At 35.8% G+C, this 12,705-nt stretch overlaps 1 protein-coding gene across 1 annotated transcript in view; it reads left to right on the top strand.

Annotated features, from left to right (window-relative positions):
- The first annotated feature begins 423 nt into the window (after positions 1-423).
- The window catches only part of LOC134281145 (visual pigment-like receptor peropsin), a 32,800-nt gene continuing 20,518 nt past the window's right edge, over positions 424-12,705 (top strand). Inside the window, exon 1 of the mRNA XM_062763614.1 lies at positions 424-657. The gene's annotated coding sequence lies outside the window, so the exon portion shown is untranslated. The remainder of the gene's footprint in view (positions 658-12,705) is intronic.

The raw sequence follows: 12,705 nt of genomic DNA, 5'->3' as shown, positions 1-12,705 counted from the left end.
TCTGTTCCTAAACTAACTACAGGACTTTGAAGTATTTCGTTATGCTATAATAAACTGTCGGTAGAATCTGAAAGATAGTTTTAGGAAACCTTCTGTAAGCAGTAAAAAAAATTTTAAAAATGAATTTCCCCCGCGCTTGCGCGAAATTTCAGCTAGTATGGTATTAAAACAATTAAGGCCTAACAATTAGTATATTTATGAAACACGTCAGCCAAAATAGGACAAATTGACTACAGAGTTTACGAAATGCTGAGCTGATGAATTTAGACGGACGAAAATCAGCGTAGAAAAAGTATCGATAAACATTTTAACTAGCAGTTACGATTTGGCGAAAAATTCATGTGATCATTGTTTTCTTTATATTTTCGTGTATGAGTGGCTACAATAAGCCACTAGAGATGCCACACTGCAGTGTAGAAACAGGGATACTACCTATAATAGCGGATCCCTTTAAGACGACCCTAGCATTAATCATATATGTGATCAATAGCCTGTGTGGTGTTACTCAAAAAGTGACAGAACATACACAATCATTCTTAATGCCGATTTCGATCTGAGCAGGGAGGATATCAGCTCTCGGGTATTTGCAAGCGCTTTAAAATGTGTGTTGAAGGGACTTGAAAATTCGGATCTTTTACTCTCACTAGAAACATTAAGGTATGTCTATTTTTTTTAATTTGTCACACACATTGATTTATTTATTGTATTGCCTTCAATGATTGTTAACTCCTTATTACAAAAAAAAAAATAAATCTGTGAATCGGAAAAGCATGTCGGAAGTGATAATAGGTTTTGTTAACTTGCCAAAATGCTTTTTTTTTTTAACTAATTTTAAAATTATGATAATGGAGGGAAATGAATCTTGAAATTATTTGTGTTAAAATTAAATATTTAAATTTTTTTTTTAAAGATCAATAACAATATTACATGTATATAATAACACACATATTAAAAATCATAGTAAAATACAATTATTTACTACAAATTTTATTTAACAAATCTCTCCATCCTTATAAGTTGTAATATATCTTGTATTTTTAGTGCATTTTGTCTGTTAAAATCCTTTTACACATCATACGTATCACTACATTAGTAGAAGGGAAATAATGTATAAAGTAATGTTATTTCATCTGTCTCTAAAAGCAGTATAAAAGGACGTTTGCCCGTTTCGATGTGTAGGATCACGACGGCCGAGTTCGGTCGACAAGGGACAATTACTCCTCTTTGGCATTTGATCCCACCTCGTAAATGTCGGGGGGGGGGGGGGGGGGTCCGCGTTTAATGGCCTTTTAACAGATTTGCTATGTTTCCAGATTTCTTTTATTAAACCTGTTTGCGATCTTCACTTTTTTTTTTTTTTACATTAGAGAGCATCATAATCCTAGAACAATTTTTGAACCGTTTGAATATTGAACTCATTCAATTTAACATTAATATCTATGCAAATAAGAGACGCTGTAACATATTTTTCTTCAAAATTAAAATATCTGTATCAAATAGAAAGTGATGTATTTGAGGAATCCTGAAGCTATTGTAAAGAAATTATTTGCAACAAAACAGAAAGTGGTGTATGTGCGTAATTACTGAAGCTTTCGACTATAGGAATACAAACGCGTGAAAAGTTTTGCTTTTTTTTTTTTTTTTTTGGGTGAGCTTTGCAATACTTTAAGAGAGTGTTACAATGAATCAATGCCAAGTTATCTATAAAAAAGTGTTAACATAGAAATTATACATTGGCAAAGTGTATCAAACAACAGTAAGCTAAATAGTAATAGATTTTTGGTTGATTTTAAATTCCAGTGAATGATGTATTAGCGGTGTTCATATGCAAATACAACTTAAAAGTGCCCCACGGTATAGAAAACCTGTTTTTTGTGAATTGGTCAACAAATTTATGGAAGAAATTCCCTTGAGCCTCACAAAAATCAAAAATAAACAATCAAATACAGTGGTCCGTAACAAAAATAACGCTACTTATTTTACATTGCATTGCAAACCTATTTAAATGAGGAGTCTCGATAACTTAATTTTGAGAAAATATTCGTTCGCAAAACAATAAAGCCTCTTGAACCTTAAACAAGGCCTTGATTAATGCAAGGTCAAAACTTACCGAATGTGAACCCTGAAGAAGTTCTGAGAAGCTAGATAGCTGTTAACAAATTTTCCTTTGTCGAACTGTGTTTTACTTTCGTGCTTAAAAAAAGAAAAAACATTTCACAAGTCTGAATGTCGCACATTTATATGCAAATTCAGAAAAACAGAAAGTAAAAGTAGCTAAGTACTTGTCTTGTAATGTTTAAGAACTGAACACGTTTCATTAATTTGAATAGACAATATCTTTCTTTCTGGTCTTGTGAATTTGTCATAATTCAAACTCAATTTGGCAATGGTTACATGATCAGCGTTCGCTTGAGGAGTAAGGAGTCGATCCTTACGTGGAGACCGACCCTTCAGAAAAGACAGATAATTCTAAATTCCGTGTCGCAGCAGGGTCATGTTTTCAAGTCAAAGATTTTACTTTACTCAAAAGTCGTAAGTACCGAATTTAAAACAAAATTAAATTTTCAACCCTCCACCAGCAAGTACTTACTTACTTACTTAGGCCTTTCGTTCCGTGAGGAACATAGTCCATCAACAACAGTCCTCCAACGGACACGATTCTGAGCTGCTCTAGCTGCATCATGCCAGGTCATATCCTGCGTCTTTAGCTCCGACTCCGAGTCCCGCCTCCAGGAGTTTCTAGGACGTCCTCTTTTTCTTTTGCCCTGTGGGTTCCAAGTTAGGGCCTGACGTGTGATGCTGGATGGTGACTTCTTTAATGTATGTCCAATCCAGCCCCACTTCCTCTGTCTTATTTGTATCTCCATTAGTTCCTGTCCTGCTCTTTTCCATAATTCTTCATTTGATATCCTTTCAGGCCATCGGATGTTGAATATGCGCCTGAGACAGGTGTTATAAAATGTCTGGATCTTTTGCAGGGTAGCTTTAGTCATCCTCCATGTCTCTTCACCGCACAATAGGACGGACTTTACATTTGAGTTGAGGATCCGCAGTTTAGTGGTAATTCGGATGTTCTCTGAGGCCCAGATGTTCTTTAACATGGTAAATGCAGTTCTTGCCTTGCCAATTCTCGGTCTGTGCCACCCTGTCTATCCACCACACTCCCAAGGTAGATGAAGGACTCAACTTCTTTGATGGGCTCACCACCAACTGTGACTCGTGTTTGGACAGTGGTGTTTATCTTCATCAATTCTGTTTTCTTCAGGTTAATTTTGAGCCCGTTCCTGCCGATGTTGTTGCAAGGCGAGTTGTTTTATCCTGCATCTGGCTTTGGTTGTGCGAAAGGAGAGCTAGGTCATCTGCAAAATCAAGATCGTCAAGTTGCGTCAGGAGTGTCCACTGTATACCATTGTTCCTGCCTGATGTGGTAGTCCTCATGATCCAATCAATGACCAAGAGAAAAAGAAATGGTGACAGCAAGCATCCTTGTCGAACTCCCGTCTTGACCTCGAAACTATCAGACATCTGGCCAGCATGGGCAACACTGCATATCATGCCTTGGTAGGTGTTTCTATTCAGGGAGACTAGCTTTTCTGGTGCTCCATAGTGCCTCAGTATCTTCCACAATATCACTCGGTCCACGCTGTCGAATGCTTTCTCATAGTCGATGAAGTTGACATACAGGGGTGACTTCCACTCCAGTGATTGTTCTATAATGATGCGCAGACTGGCTATCTGGTCAGCACATGATCTGTTGGATCTAAAACCAGCCTGTTGGTCCCGGAGCTTTGGGTCCACTGCTTCTTTCATTCTCTCGAGAAGTATTCTGTTGAGGACCTTGCCAGGCACTGACAGGAGCATGATCCCCTTGTAATTACTGCATTCCCTCAGGTCACCTTTCTTTGGCAGCTTAATAAGGATACCTTCTTTCCACTCTTCTGGGATGTTCTCTTCTTCCCAGATCTTGTTGAAGAGGCTATATATATAAGATATTAATGGTTGTCTCTGTATATCAGCTTTGATGGCTTTTGTTGGTATCTCATCAGGCCCTGCCGCTTTTCCATTTTTAAGTTTATTTATTGCTCTCCTTCTATAGGGGAATGAAATTACGTTAGAGGCGTTAAACTACATGTGTATTATCCAAGGAGAAGGGGGGTATAGATTGGTTTAATTGTTTGTTTAAAGTCACTCTAGTAACAGTGTTTTACTCGTATTTGGACGCCAGCACTTGCTTATAGACCTCCCGATCAACTGTGATAAGCCAACAAAGACAGAGATCACATATGACGGATGCTTTGGTTGTATTTTATTTGCTTACATTTTGCTTCATTAAAGGTAGATAGGGAAAAAGTGCAGATGGACGGTGGACATATCTCAATAGAAAAACACGCCTGACTTAATTTGCTTAGGGGAGATAAACATGATGTATGTGATGAAGTTCGTAATAAAAGCATAATGCTTTCTTACTGTACATGTAATGGGTTCCCATCGGCTGATCAGTGCTTATTTATGACAAATCTTGTTAACATCAATGTCAATTTATAAAGTCTAGTGATCAGACTATTCAAGAACAATCTACTACTTATTCACAATCAGGTCACCACAGTATCATGTGTTTAAAGAAATTTTTTCATCCCCCACCCCAAAAAAAAATCAAATAAATGTCCAATTAATGAGATTGATTTTTTTATCCACTTAGAGCGACAAGAAATTGTATAGATCTCTCCCAAATTGAGTGATTGATGTGGAAAGAAATTCCTCAACTAGACTTATAATTGGAAATCTGAAATAGCGGATTAGATTTCTTTATGTTCTGGAGAGGTCTTGTTACTAAAGGACACATCAACGCACATAATCTTTATTAAAAACATACGCAAAGCAGTTAAGCTAAATTTTCTTATTCCTTGTATATAAGAATGCCAATAACGATAAAGGGTCTTTGTGCGAATTTATTATAATAATTGGCTATGAAGTTCACCTTCTCAAAATCAAATTGTATAAAACAAGTTAATTTTATTACTGTAATTTTTCATTTAAAACACTGTTAAATTTGTTAACATCTATTAGTATCTCCGGTAAAATATGCTGATCTGTTGTACGTCTAAGAACTTCTCGTGGTGTAAAAAACGTATGCATGACCTTAACTAGGACTGGACAAGTAATTAAGTGTGCGTCTCAACAAAATCCCTAAATCTGCATTAATTCTACAGTTTTAAATATCAGGCAACTCATGTCGCATATAACAATAATAAAACTTGAATATATGACTTATTTCATCTACATTTAAGATTGGAAACTAGGGACAAAGACCAGAAGAATTAACCCCTGGTATGCACCGACATCTACAGTAAATGTCAGGACAAATAGAAACAGCTATATAAAATTCGATAGAAATTGCCTTTTTGCAATTATTAGAAATCCATTAAGTTACAAGAATTTTGTTTCATTTTATAACTGATAATTCAAATACATTAATTTACATTTTTTATGAATATAATTATGTGAGATAAACTAAATTTCAGCCTAGAATGATGTGTTTAGGCATGCCGTATTATGGGATTAATTTTCTACGAATCCCATATCAACTTCCTTTGTATTTGTGCATATGTACTTACCATGATATTAATTTCAGATTTTCGAGAGATTTAGTGCATTGTCAATATCTGCCAATGTTCACTTTGACCCTTGATAAGCAATAATATTGCTTGATTTACTTGTCAAGGGTCAATATATTGAAGGCTCATCTTTTCCTGAAAAAGATTCAGATATGATGTCTGACATTAAAAAGATTTTCAAATATTGAATCATTACTACGACATTTCCGTAAATGCTTTTGTCCTGCTTGTGACCTCGAAAATCAAAAGAGGACCTCTTTTTTGTAAGGAAACCAATTTACCAGTTTAATGATTCTCAAGCAAACTTTTCTCAAAATGTTGAGCACACTTCTTTACGAGTAATTTGACTCAGTGGCCTCATCGTCAACAGTGGTCTTCTGTTCCGATGGGGAAGCCGATATATCAAGTTTCATATCTTTGAAACAAAAAGATTTTAATATAGTAATCAGTCAAAGTATTCTCATGCCCAGTTTGAGTTCGACTTGTGATCTTAAAATCAAATGCAGATTGACACCTACTCTATTGTTTTTTGAATCTGTTCAAACTCCTTTATGTTTTAGAAACAATAAATATGACAACAAAGCCCTTACTTTCTTATCTTGACCTTAAAACAATAGAGGATACTCTGTAGGTAATGGGGAGTTGTGACATGAAATTTTATAAGATTTTGATAGTCCTTTTATTCTAAGGAAATAAAAAAAATGTTACATAAAGACGGAATATATTGATTATTGACCTTGACATCACATAATACAATAAGTTTTTATAGGCCTAAAGTGTTAATTGTTATATCATTTAAAGCAATATGAACTGCAACTGATCAGATTTTTTTGTCTCAAAATAATTGTTAATAACTATATCATTTAATTTCTATAAAATACTTGATTCTGATTGGATAAAAAAATTCTTTTGATAACTGCATCAATAAAATCTAGAGTTCTCTTGTACTAAGCAGACGGAACTACTTTGGCTGTCTTTACATGGATATTTCTCGCTTCCAGATTACTTTTTGAATGAATAATTGAATACATGTAGTTTTCACTGCTGGTAAAGTGCGAATCGAGAAAATCTTGGTTTCGGGCACTAGCGACTATTGACACTTATCATTTAGATTAATACATATTTTTTGAAATAACACAATAAAAATCACTTTCTAGAAACCAAATTTATTAAATAGTTAAGTAACTGGATTGCTTTTATACCCGAAAAGGGCTCAATATCGAAAAATTACATGTAAATGGACAGCTATATTAAGCGGATAAATTTAACCTTAATTCAACGTTATTTAATGCCATGAACACAAAAAATGTGCTTTTATTGAATTATTTCCATGAAATTTGCCTATAACAAGCTAATTCATTATGTAGGTGCTACAACTGGTTTCTGTAAAATGTTGACACTGGCGACTTTTTATTTGTGTAAATGCTACGACTGGTTTACGTCTCTGAGACTACTGGTTTATGTTACTTAACGTGAATAATATGAAATTATTCAAACTTGCATGAAAAGAATACTAGTTTTTAGCTCACCTGAGCCGAAGGCTCAAGTGAGCTTTTCTGATCACATTTTGTCCGTCGTCCGTCCGTCTGTCCGTCTGAAAACTTTTCACATTTTCGACTTCTTCTCAAGAACCACTGGGCCAATTTTGACCAAACTTGGTACAAAGCATTCTTGGGTAAAGGGGAATTTAAATTGTTAAAATGAAGGGACATATCCCCTCGCAAGGGGAGATAATTAAGAAAAGACAAAAATAGGGTTGGGTCATTAAAAAATCTTCTTCTCAAGAACCACTGGGCCAGTAAAGCTGAAACTTGTGTGGAAGCATCCTGGTATAATGTAGATTCTAAATTGTTCAAATCATGACCCCCGGGGGAAGGGCGGGGCCACAATGGGGAATCAAAGTTTTACATAGAATTATATAGGAAAAATCTTTGAAAATCTTCTTCTCAAGAACCACTGGGCCAGAAAAGCTGAAACTTATGTGGAAGCATCCTGGTATAATGTAGATTCTAAATTGTTCACATCATGACCCCCAGGGGAAGGGCGGGGCCACAATGGGGAATCAAAGTTTTACATAGAAATATATAGGAAAAATCTTTGAAAATCTTCTTCTCAAGAACCACTGGGCCAGAAAAGCTGAAACTTATGTGGAAGCATCCTGGTATAATGTAGATTCTAAATTGTTCAAATAATGACCCCCGGGGGAAGGGCGGGGCCACAATGGGGAATCAAAGTTTTACATAGAAATATATAGGAAAAATCTTTGAAAATCTTCTTCTCAAGAACCACTGGGCCAGAAAAGCTGAAACTAATGTGGAAGCATCCTGGTATAGTGTAAATTCTAAATTGTTCACATCATGACCCCCGGGGGAAGGACGGGGCCACAATGGGGTATCAAAGTTTTACATAGAAATATATAGGAAAAATCTTTGAAAATCTTCTTCTCAAGAACCATTGGGCCAGAAAAGCTGAAACTTATAGAACATTCCTGGTATAATGTAGATTCTAAATTGTTCAAATAATGACCCCCGGGGTTAGGCGGGGCCACAATGGGGAATAAAAGTTTTATATAGAAATATATAGGAAAAAATCTTTGAAAATCTTCTTTTCAAGAACCACTGGGCCAGAAAAAGTGAAGCTTATGTGGAACCATTCTGGGGTAGTGTAAATTCTAAATTGTAGGAATCATGACCCCCGGGGGAAGGGCGGGGCCATTATAGGGAATCAATGTTTTACATAGAAATATATAGGAAAAATCTTTGAAAATCTTCTTCTCAGGAACCACTGGGCCAAAAAAGCTGAAACATATGTGCCCATGGAAGGATCATTGGGTAGTGTAGATTTCAAAATGTCTAAATCATGATCAGTGGGGTAGGGTGGGGATGCATTATGTATAACAAGGGGGAAATCTGGTAAAGAACAGAATGGTCAAAGCTTCTCAGGTGAGCGATGTGGCCCATGGGCCTCTTGTTGTAGTTTATAATCATTCTAGATCTTTTCTTGAAGCAATACAAAATGTTCCATCAATTCTTCTTACGGATATTGTGTTTTTGTTATATTCTTTTGTTTAAAACTTTTAAATAGAGTGATATGGTATAAATGAGTAAGACCATGACAGCAAATAATTTAAAACTGCACTAGGTATACACATACGAATGTCATGATCAAGCGATCAAACTTTTTAAATCAATAAACGAATGCATAATGGTAATATTTTTCCTTGCAATTTATAATTATTCAAAGCACCATGTTAGCATCCTTAGAATTGTGTTGCGTGTAGTCTACATTTATCCTGTAACATCTCAGGCACGTAGTATGCCAGTTGGGGTGTACTTTATGTCCTGAAAATAGTATTTTGCTTTAGTTTTGATTCATGTTTATAATTTTTTATGTAGACATGCCCCCCCCCCAAAAAAAACTTTTTTGTAACCGTAAGGTAGATGCATTTCTGTAACTTACTGGTCTGAGAAAAAAGAAGAGATAGACTACCGAAGATCTACAGTGCCACGTCTAGCGAAGCGTGTTGCAATCGAAAGGATTTGTATCTTGTCATCTTTAAAATGACAGTAAAAATGCGAAATTGGATGGTCTCAGTTTCATGGAGGGATATTTACAACAGTTGTTTGTTGTGGAAATAGGAAGTGGAAATTGCAAAAGAATTTATTTGGAACACTAAGTTAAAAATATTTTGAGAATATGACAGTTTGAAACCGAGAAGCAGCGCAGTTTTATGCACAATAAATATACATTTTTTTTCCTGTTGGCGACACTGCAGCTCTCCCGTCTACAGTCCAGAGAGCTACAGTCCTGCAGCTAACTGTAAGGTTGGCAAATCAAGCCGTTGTCATCTTCGCTGAACAAGGGCATTTAGGGTTTCTGATACGTTACTCTCCTCAAATTATGGAGGAAAGTAACGTATCAGAAATCCTTAGCTACCAAAGATGGTCGGTCGTTGTGGAAAATGGAATAGTCAGTGAAAGGTCCCACACACGCGAAGAAATAGGACTGCTCTTCCTAGCTTCAGAACGGCAGCGTTATGGTTTTATATTTAAGTCTTTATAGTCAAAGATGAAAACATGAAACCATAAATCAACACAACAGTTCTGCAGCTTTAATCTACGAGATTTGACATTTTTTGTTGGCTAGTCAATCGCCTGCGACTCTCATCCTTCCTACATATACATTGTGCATTCGGGGTAGGTTGGGGATGGTTCCAAGGTCTTTTTCGTTTGTCAAGCGTGCATAGAAAGTTTGTAACTCTTAAAGTTCTAGATAGTCAATTGAAGATGACTTACAACATGAATCTGGAATTAGTAACACTAAACTTTGGGATAGAGCCTTAAAATGAACATTTACTCAAGTGACATGATTTAGTGAAACAAGTCCATGAATAATAAGAATGATATCTAATATAAACTAACCAAAGTGAATTTTGCATTTTAAATCCTTTATTTCTTCACATAATGGAACAAATAACATGTATGTGGGGGTGGGGGTGGGGGTGGGGGGGAGGGTATATGTTTATATGCAATACATGTTTAATATTCGATCTAGCAACCAATCCTCGACTTGGATATATATGTTTTGGGGTGTATTCAAGGACGTTGCACTATCTGATGATGTGTCGATATTAAATCTAAATGTTTTTCACAGAAAACAATTACATTTATGACACAGCAGTAAAACGTCGCACCTTATGAAAGAGAACAGAAGCCATACGTAGCATTACAGGTGCCAAGAGTCGCACATACAGCAGCCATAGCATACTCGCGCTGTTTTCAGAAAACTTGATATTGCATCAAAAGTTTTTATCTTGTGTCACATTAAAGACATAGGGAATCATGAATGATTCATATTGTATATACTCATATCACTTTTAACACAAATAATGTAGCGTTAATCGAGTTTAATACGTTAAAAGCAAATATGAATAGATCCAGTAAAATACATTGAACGGATGTAATCTAAAGCAGTTACTAGATTGCTCCTTATATGTATTCAACAAACAAGCAATTCTAAATTCTAATGCATAAAACCATTCTGTACATTAATAATTGCGTCTTAATCAAACGTTCTATCATTTCTGATCGTTAAGTTGACATAAACTGCCTCATTAATGTAAACCAATAGTAGCTGGTGCCCGAAACCAAGATTTTCTCGATTCGCACTTTACCAGCAGTGGTTTTACTTTAAAGCCGCTAGGTCCGATTCTAATCGCGAAAAAAATATATTCGTTTTTCTTCTTGAAAAATAATTGTCCATAAATTGTTTCAACTTTTGTCAAATTATATCCCTTAAGTCCTTTTCTTTTAAAAGATATCAAAATTCAAAAGTGAAAAAAATAATTTTTGTTAGGTCACACAAAAAATAATCCTATGTTGATATCGCGTGAAATCACCTTCGAAAAAATAAATTTATCGCTTACATGTTTATCTCATGAAGAACAAACCCGAGCATTTTTTCCACAACAAAGTACTTATACATGTACCTGTACACAGACAATATTTTAGCCTTCGTTATTAAACTTCCTAAAAAAAAATCTTTAAAAATATCTGATTTTCCTTTATTCTTTAATTATACATATTAATATAAAAATTACTTTGGATTGTATTCAATTAATTTCTTAATTTTTAAAAGATATATTATGACTTAGGCTTCTACTAATGGAAAAAATAGTCGGGTTTGAATTATCTTTATAATTAGATATAACCGATAAATTTATTTTTTTCAAAGGTGACTTACAACAGATCTTAACTTCCCGTCAGGAACTTCTGTTTGTCAATAAGGTTTTTAGCTCACCTCAACGAAGTTGGGGGAGCTTATGTAATACCCTCGGCGTCGGCGTCGGTGTCGGTGTCGGCGTCGGTGTCGGCGTCGGCGTCCCGGGTTAAGGTTAAGTTTTTTGGAGCAGTTTTCTTTTTAAGTACTTCTATGTCCTATATTGATTAGACATGCATGGAAGATGGTTCTAGTGTGTTTCATTGTACCAGTCAAAGTTTCAGATGCTGCAATTTTAGCAAAGGAATGACCAGGTTCATGTTTTTGGAGCAGGTTAACATTTTTGGTGCAGTTTTTGGTGTAGGTTTCATTTCCAAGTAACTATAAGCCCTATGTTAACCAAACTTGCATGGATGATACATCTAAGGATGCATACTACCGGGCTTGCTTCGGATGCTGAATCTGACCTACTTTTTCCGGTTGAGTGAACAGGTTAAAGTTTTTTGGTGCAGGTTTCATTTCCAAGTATCTGTAAGTCCTATGTTGACCAAACTTGCATGGATGATACATCTAAGGATGGATACAACCAGGCTTGCTTCGGATGCTGAATCTGACCTACATTTTCCGGTTGAGTGAACAGGTTAAAGTTTTTGGTGCAGGTTTCATTTCCAAGTATCTGTAAGTCCTATGTTGACCAAACTTGCATGGATGATACATCTAAGGATGGATACTACCAGGCTTGCTTCAGATGCTGAATCTGACCTACATTTTCCGGTTGAGTGAACAGGTTAAAGTTTTTGGTGCAGGTTTCATTTCCAAGTAACTATAAGCCCTATATTGACCAAACTTGCATGGATGATAAATCTAAGGATGGATACTACCGGGCTTGCTTCGGATGCTGAATCTGACCAACATTTTCCAGTTGAGTGAACAGGTTAAAGTGTTTGGAGCAGGTTTCATTTGCAAGTAACTTTAAGCCCAATGTTGACCAAACTTGCAAGGATGATAAATCTAAGGATGCACACTACCGGGCTTGCTTCGGATGCTGAATCTGACCTATATTTTCCGGTTGAGTGAACAAGTAAAAGTTTTTGGTGCAGGTTTCATTTCCAAGTAACTATGAGTTCTTTAATGACCAATCTTGCATGGATGATACATCTTAGGATGCATACTACCAGGCTTGCTTCGGATGCTGAATCTGACCTACATTTTGTGGATGAGTGAAAATGTTAGTTTTTGATGTATGTTTCATTTCCAATTAACTATGAGCCTTATAATGTGCAAACTTGCATGGACGATACATCTTACGATGCACACTAATGGACTTGCTTCGGATGCTGAATTCGACATATATATTTTTCAGATAATAGAC

This window comes from Saccostrea cucullata, unplaced genomic scaffold, assembly GCF_032062105.1.
Source record: "Saccostrea cucullata isolate Sc308-1 unplaced genomic scaffold, CSIRO_AGI_Scuc_v1 ctg2312, whole genome shotgun sequence".
Taxonomy (NCBI): Eukaryota; Metazoa; Mollusca; class Bivalvia; order Ostreida; family Ostreidae; genus Saccostrea; species Saccostrea cuccullata.
This window is presented reverse-complemented; position numbering and strand designations above follow the sequence as displayed.